The following is a 7,022-nucleotide window of genomic DNA, read 5'->3' as shown; positions in this document are numbered from 1 at the left end:
CATGACATACTATTACCATCAGCTTCCTTTACCATCTAAATATGTACATTTGAGAGACATTTGCTTACCAATTATGAATTTCAGAGGTTTAGAACATTCAGACAACTCTGAAAAATTCCCACTGTGGTGGGTATGTTTCCAAAGAGAAAAAGTATTTGTTCAACAGTTCAAAGAGGGTCTTCAGAAACTCCTACTATAGAACCATTGATCTCCACCAGAGGAGACATTCGGGTCCTTGATTTAAAATAAAACTCCGAGGAGAAAGCTAATTTAGGACATTAATGAGATTTCAAGAATAATTAGCTCTGCATGGGATTCAGCTTTCATTTTTTTTCCTCTTGTTTTTGGGAGCTCGTGAGCCTGGAAGCTTATTTAGGAGAAGAGGAAATGAAACTATGAAAAGGCACAGTACAATTCCTTTTTTCCTTGGAGGCAAAGCACAATATGAATATGAATAACTCTCACATCCCGTCAAATTAACCGCTTCAAGTACAAATAGAAAAAACAAATAGACGCACTTGGTTATTTGGAAGAAATTGAAGAAAAAGCCAAGAACCGGTTTGCTAGTTTCAACAATAAAATCCTATGCAAATAACTTCCTTTAGGATTAAAGGCTTGTCTCCTGCAGGAAAAAACAAACCAACCAACCCCACAACAAACCAAAGAATGCTAATGAAACAGGGTGAAGAGTGGGAGGTGGAGAGTGAAAATGAAAAAAAGAAAGAAAAAAGGGCTTGAAGGGGGAGGAAAGAGCGAGCTTCTCTCCTAGAGAAGAATTACCGAAAAATGGAAGGGTTGGGAAAACAAACTCTGAGCTGCTCAGGCACTCCAGGCTGGGCGTGGGCAAGGTGCTTGAATTCATTTTGAGTGGTCCGGGCACCTCCCAGGCATGTTCGTCCAGCTGGCGTTCCTGGGGTGCGGGAGGGGTGACTGAAGAATTCTGGAGTCATTAGATTTTAGATCTTCTCCACTAAGTTTTTCCGTGTATGCGACGCGGGCAGCTTTCAGTGAGTTCATTCTGCAGCGTGTCCGGATCCTCCCGCCCTCGCTAAGCCGCCTGCCAGGTTCCAAACTACAGTCCCAGACATTCCGCGACAGGGATAGTTCCAGAAAGCAGAAGATGGAACGCGGTGAATTAAATGTGAATAGAGTGGCTCTGGCGGGAGACTTAGAAACGTCAATATGGGGCTAGCTGGGAGACTGGAAATGCCTCCAGTGCCACAAGTGATACGCGGCGCTGGAATTTAACATTTTGGAGCCTCTATTCTGTGGGGAGCACCAAGCCCAGCGAATCACACTCGTTGGGCAGCTGGGTCAGGTAGGTTAGTTGGGTCTTTGGGGAGGTTAAATACCTTGCATATTCCATTTCCTTTGCTTGGAACGCCTTTTTGGAGACTGAGGTGTGGTAGCTCCTTTCCCTGGTTCAGGAACCTGCACAGAAGCCACCTCCGCCAAGAGACCCTCAGAACACTTCGAAACTCCCAATGCCTACTTATGAAATGAAAACTCCGCACAGCAATTACCCCCGTGCTCATAGATCATCGCATTTACTCGTTTGTTTATATTTATGTATGTTCTTGTTTATGGTGTGCTTCCCCTTAAAAGCTCAGCTCCTTGAGAGCAGGAACCTGGTGTGCCATCATCACTGAAGCGGAGCCCGCATCTGTTCCAGGCGCACACAGTAGGCGCCCAGTAGAGGTTAATTTCCTTTCCACCCAGCCACCTGCGGCCCTCGACACCTCCGCAGTCTCCAAACTAGCCCCAGGTGATTAGCTGCAGCGTTCTTGGTAGGATCGAAGGAGGCGGAGGAGCGAGTGAGCAGTGAAGTCCGGTGGATTTCCTTGTCCCTCAAGGAGCTCCAGCAGTTTAACTATGATGCTCTTTCTCCCTTCCCTCTTGCACACGAACAGCCTAACAAAACGACCACACTCCCCTTAAGTCCTCTCCTGGCACCCCGGCACGAATCTGCACCCACTGCCTCTGGATGTTAGGGTCACAGTCTTGGGCGGGTGACCCACGCCGATTCTGTCCGTCGCCACCCGATGCCTGCAACCCTCCCTTCACTACGTCCCCCTGCCCTCCTTTGCCTCTGACTTCTCAAGAGGTCGAGTCCTCTTTGCCCGTTCGCACGTGTGTCCCCTGGAACCGTCTCCTTAGACCAGCCCCTCCCGCGCCGCCCTCGCTTCTCCCTGGCAATGCCACTCGAGGAACATTTATTAAGCTCCTACGGCTAGCCTGCCAGTAGCTCCTTTGCGACGCTGCTGCAGCTCTCCTCTCCCTCCTACTCTCCCATCTTGCCGGAAACCGGAGTCCCAACTGCCATGACGGCGTCATGGAATACGCTCGCTCCTTCCCAGGGCGTCGCTCCACCTTCTTCCTCAGGGTCGACTCCTCATTGGTGAGATTGTGGTCACTCAGCCGCTCTCCCCGCCCCCCCCAAGTGGCTCCGCCCCCAGGGCGGCCACAGGCTCCTCCTCCTCGTCCCCGCCCCTCGTGCAGCTCCTCCGGCTACTCTACTGGCGGCGCGCGAAGTTCTGGGCAAAGTACCGGGAACTGGCCGTGCGGCCGCAGCGCCTTCGAGCGAGGCAGCGCAGCGCAGGGGGGAACCCCAGCGCAAGGCGGCCAGTACGCGGCGCGGGCTCCGGCCCCGCTGTCCTTCCACGAGTGCCCATCCACGAGTGCCTCGGTCTCCTGCGGCTGGCACGGGAACTGTCTGCTGCGCGTTGCCGGGGGGACGGGAGAAGCGGGCTTTGCCTCCTCCCGGGTCTGCGGACGAAGCCCGGAGCCGCACACCAGAGAACTAGGCGGTGTCCCCGGCGGCGGAGCGTGCAGGTGAGCGCTGGGACGCCCGGCAGAATGGTTCTGGGGTGGTGGGGGCCAAGGGCGGTGCGCGCTCGCAAGGGCTGCGATGTGGGGGACGCCACCAGTCGCCGTGCGAGCAGGGTCTGTCTCCTGTCGCCCAGGGAAGAACCGGCTCCTGGGGCAGCCCCGAGCAGGGGAGATGGCTATCGCGGCCGGCGCCAGGCTCCGGGGAGGTAGGACCCGGGTCCTGCTCCGAAGGGGACGGTTTGACCGGGACTGACGGTGAGAAAACGCGGAGCGCAGAAGCCTGAGTCCGGGCGCCCGAGGGTTGGGAGAGGAGAGGTAGTCCTGGGCAGCCAAGAGGCGCGGCGCCGGGGCGAGAGGCACAGGAAACCTGTGTAAAATGGGCCGAGCGCAAGGCTTGGCCACATCCGCGGGATGGGGCGTGCTTGCAGGCGCCCGCTTGCCTGCATCCCATTGCTCGGATTGCCCCACTCCCAGTTCTCCCCGCCAGGGGCACCCGCCCCTTGGGCGTCCCAGCGCCCGCCCTAGGAAACGTTTGCAGCCTCTGGAGTCTCTGCAGGGCATTGTAGTAGATCGTCCAGATATTTATTTCTTACCGGGGCAAGCCGCCCTCCTTCGTTAATGCAACTTGCCGGCCACCTTGTGCACACTTGTACTCTTCCTTCTCCATCTCACAAAGCATCAGTCTCAGTCGGGACCCGGAGCTGAGGGGACTCTGAAGTTGTCGCTTTTGGCCTGTCTGGGAACTGTGCTAAGGCGCATCTGAAGCTCCCTCCATCACCCCCCTCCCCGATATTGCACTGACCCTCACAGTTTGAGAACTGGGTTGGGCGTTTATAAATATTTTAAGCTGCAGCTGTATCTTTACAGAGGTAAAGATGTAGGCCTGACTTCTGATCATTCCCACTCTATATCTAAGCCTCATACAAGGTGAGGTTCTCCCTTCTGGCCAAGGGACACCAATCAGGCAGGCCTGGGTTGAAATGCACCCTAGCTAAATGACTATTTTAAACACTCCCCCTCACCCCCTAGCGTGCTGGCACTCATCCTTTTTGGTGTTCCTCATAGCACTCCTTTCTCTCAGAAATTATCTCCTTGGGCTGTTTACTGTCTGCTTTCCTCCACTAGAATGGAAGTTCCAGGAAAGCAAACACCCTATCTGTCTTGTTCATCACTCCACCCCCCAAGTCAACAATAGTGCCTGACACACAGTAGATATGCAAGAAAAAATTATGAAATAAATGAATAAGAACTTCTGTGTAAAATATGAAGAAAGGTGACTTCATACCTGGGTTTGATTTTCATGGTCACTTATCCGGTATTTTTTTTTTTTTTTTTCCTATTTGGAAAATTAGCAAATACCAGTAACTGCTATAGATTGAGTACTTAATAAGAAATCGATATGTGCTGGAACTTTATATAGATTAGCTCATTAAACATTATCATAGTCTTGTTATTAGCTAGTTTTTTTTTTTTTTTTAAGATTTTATTTGAGGGTGAGAGAGAGCATGAGGGGGAGAAGGTCAGAAGGAGAAGCAGACTCCCCATGGGGCAGGAAGCCTAGCGCAGGACTTGATTCCCAGACTCTGGGATCATGACCAGAGCCAAAGGCAGTGGCTTAACCAGCTGAGCCACCCAGCACCCCTATTAGCTAGGTATTTCTAAGCAGATGGGAAATTGAGGCTCTAGCAGGTTAGCCAATTTCCCCAAGATTATCCTGGCAGAACTAAAATTCAAGTTCATTTTCTGTTGTGCTGGACCACATCCAAGAAAGTAAAATACGATTTTCACTATTACAACCAATAGATGTTTAGCTTTATTTATAATAAAAACTATTGCTTAGTCAAAAGAATATTTGGTGCTTTATCATTATTGAGATAGAGTTTCGATGCTAGCTAGTAGTTACATTGTAGCTACACCCTAGCAAGCTGCCAAAGGTTGCGTTATCTCATTCAATCTTTACCATCATATAGGCAGTGTTTTGAGGTTGTCTCTGTTTTTCAGATCAAGAAACTGCAGCCTAGGTTCAAGAACTTGCCCCATCAATACTAAATTGCTGAGCTAGATTTTGTTAATAGTCTTTCTGACTCTGAATCTTAGCTCCTTCCATGATACGAAATCTCTCCTGCTCCCATGATTTAATTAGTTGTTAACGATGGAGTCCAATGATGAGTTAAAAGCATGTGAGGTTGGGCTGTAAATTTACCGCTGCTGGTATCAAGTGTCTAGTTGTATAGTTTTCTGAATTGTTGAGACTCTTACTGCCATTGATTTTTGTGGTTGAGTTTATGGTTTGTGGGCTTGGTAGATGGGGGACTTTTAATAAGGAGGAAAGGAAATAATTTCACTTACATTGAAACTTTTACCGAAATCTAAAGAGAAATCCGTTGGGTTTTACCCATTATGGTAAATGAATTCTGAATGCAGTAATGCTATATGTCCCTTAAGGAAAGTTCTGGAAAGCCAGCTAGTTGTTCTTTTTCCATGTGTAGAACTGAGGAGAATCAGAAACTACAGCTAATTCTAAATGCTTCTGCAGCAACCTTTTAGTAAAATAACTACGTTCCAGCTTTTTGTATTCTTGTAGGAAACTGAGGGCAAGGAGAAGTTAAATAAGAGTTTCATGGTTACCACCTAAAGGGCTAATGGCAAAATAGAGGTGGACAGGAATTTGTGATCCTTACCCCCCACACTTCTATTCCAGTTTTAGGGGGTAGTATAACGTTTTCCCCTTACATGAGGGTCTGAATAATCCAATTTTATTTATAATGTGCTTTTTTGAAGTGCTATGTTTTTAAATTGTTAATTCCATTTCAGGAGTACTCCAGGGAGGGTTGGGGAGCCCTCCAACCTAGAATACCCACAGAAGTAATGGGAGTGTGCGTACAGAGGAGGATGGAAGCTGTTCAGCTGAAAGAGCCTTCCATGGATAATTGAGAGTTGTTTGTAGTTCCCTGTAAATTTCTCTTCTGTCTGCATCTTCTTCATTAGCTTCTGAGCTCTCTCTTCTGGAAAATTCCCTCTTGAGTTCCCGATCACTAGTGTTCAGGCCACGCTCATGTGTACCCCAATTCTTGGCGCTATCCTCCTCAGCACCTTTCATATCGATCGATCCTTTCCTGTTGCCCCTGCACCATGATCGATACAGGGTCTTAGGGACATCTGCACACGGTGCTAACGTTATTTACAGGTGGATGCTCCTCTCTCAGGCTTTCCTGTATGTCACAGTCAGGTGAATTCTTTAAGTGCTGTCATTATGTTGTTCAGAGTTCCTGTGTGGCTTATATAGTTAATAATAATGAAATTAATAAAAGCAGTGCTGCCACACTTCTTGTGCTGTACCGTCTTGTGTGAGTTATTCCTTTAACTCTCAGAGCAACACCAGAGTAGGCACTGTGATTATTTTTTAGATTATTTTTAAAGATTTTATTTATTTATGAGAGAGAGGGAGAGAGGAAGAAAGCATGTGTTTGGAGGAGGGCCAGAGAGAGAGGGACAAGCAGACCTCCCTCCTCCCCCACCGCCGCTGGTGAGCCTGATGTGGGGCTCCATCCCAGGACCCTGGGATCATGACCTGAGCCGAAGGCAGACGCATAACTGACTGAGCCACCCAGGTGCCCTGGGTAGGCACTATATTTATACCCAGGTGAGGATAGTAAAAATTGTACTCCAGATGAGGCTGCTTTACAGCTAAGACTAGATGGATCTGAGACCAAAAACCCAGGTCCTTTCTGTCCCCATTTGAACCTGGAGCCCTTAGCCTAGAGTCTGGATCGGGCAGCCTGGGCTCAGTGCCCACCTTGACCCTTCATTCCCCAGCCCTGTGCACAGGCAGCCTGAACTTTTTTCAGCAATGGAGCATTTTGCCTTTGCACCTACACTCCTGTTGCCTAGAAAGCTCTTTCACTGTTTTTACTGTGAAAAACTCAAGTCTTTCAAGGCTGAACTCATAAGCCACTTCTGCCAGAATAATCTCTTTGAACTCAATCTCTTACAGCATTTTAAAAAAAAAAAAAAAGTGTGAGTCCCCAGTTCAGTTTCTGACCTTTGAGTATGTGGATTTCTTTCTTTAGAACTCTGTTCCTTTCATTCCTTCCCCATTTTTTTTTTTTAAGATTTTATTTATTTATTTGACAGATCACAAGTAGAGAGAGAGGCGGGGGGGGAAGCAGGCTCCCCGCCAAGCAGAGAGCCCA

The 7,022-nt window shown here is 48.8% G+C and overlaps 1 protein-coding gene across 7 annotated transcripts in view; it reads left to right on the top strand.

Annotated features, from left to right (window-relative positions):
* Positions 1-964: 964 nt before the first annotated feature.
* Positions 965-7,022, top strand: part of OSBPL3 (oxysterol binding protein like 3) — a 179,290-nt gene continuing 173,232 nt past the window's right edge. For 5 of the 7 annotated variants that reach the window (XM_004743312.3, XM_004743309.3, XM_004743310.3 and 2 more), the window contains exon 1: positions 2,700-2,832. The gene's annotated coding sequence lies outside the window, so the exon portion shown is untranslated. Of the gene's footprint in view, positions 1,319-2,699; positions 2,833-2,985; positions 3,085-7,022 lie in introns of those variants that run through there. The other 2 variants (XM_004743308.3, XM_004743307.3) reach the window with 2 other exon arrangements.

Source organism: Mustela putorius, unplaced genomic scaffold, assembly GCF_011764305.1.
Source record: "Mustela putorius furo isolate JIRA1106 unplaced genomic scaffold, ASM1176430v1.1 tig00003845_pilon_pilon_pilon, whole genome shotgun sequence".
Classification (NCBI taxonomy): Eukaryota; Metazoa; Chordata; class Mammalia; order Carnivora; family Mustelidae; genus Mustela; species Mustela putorius.
Note: the sequence above shows the minus strand (reverse complement) of the source record. Positions and strands in the feature narration are given on the sequence as shown.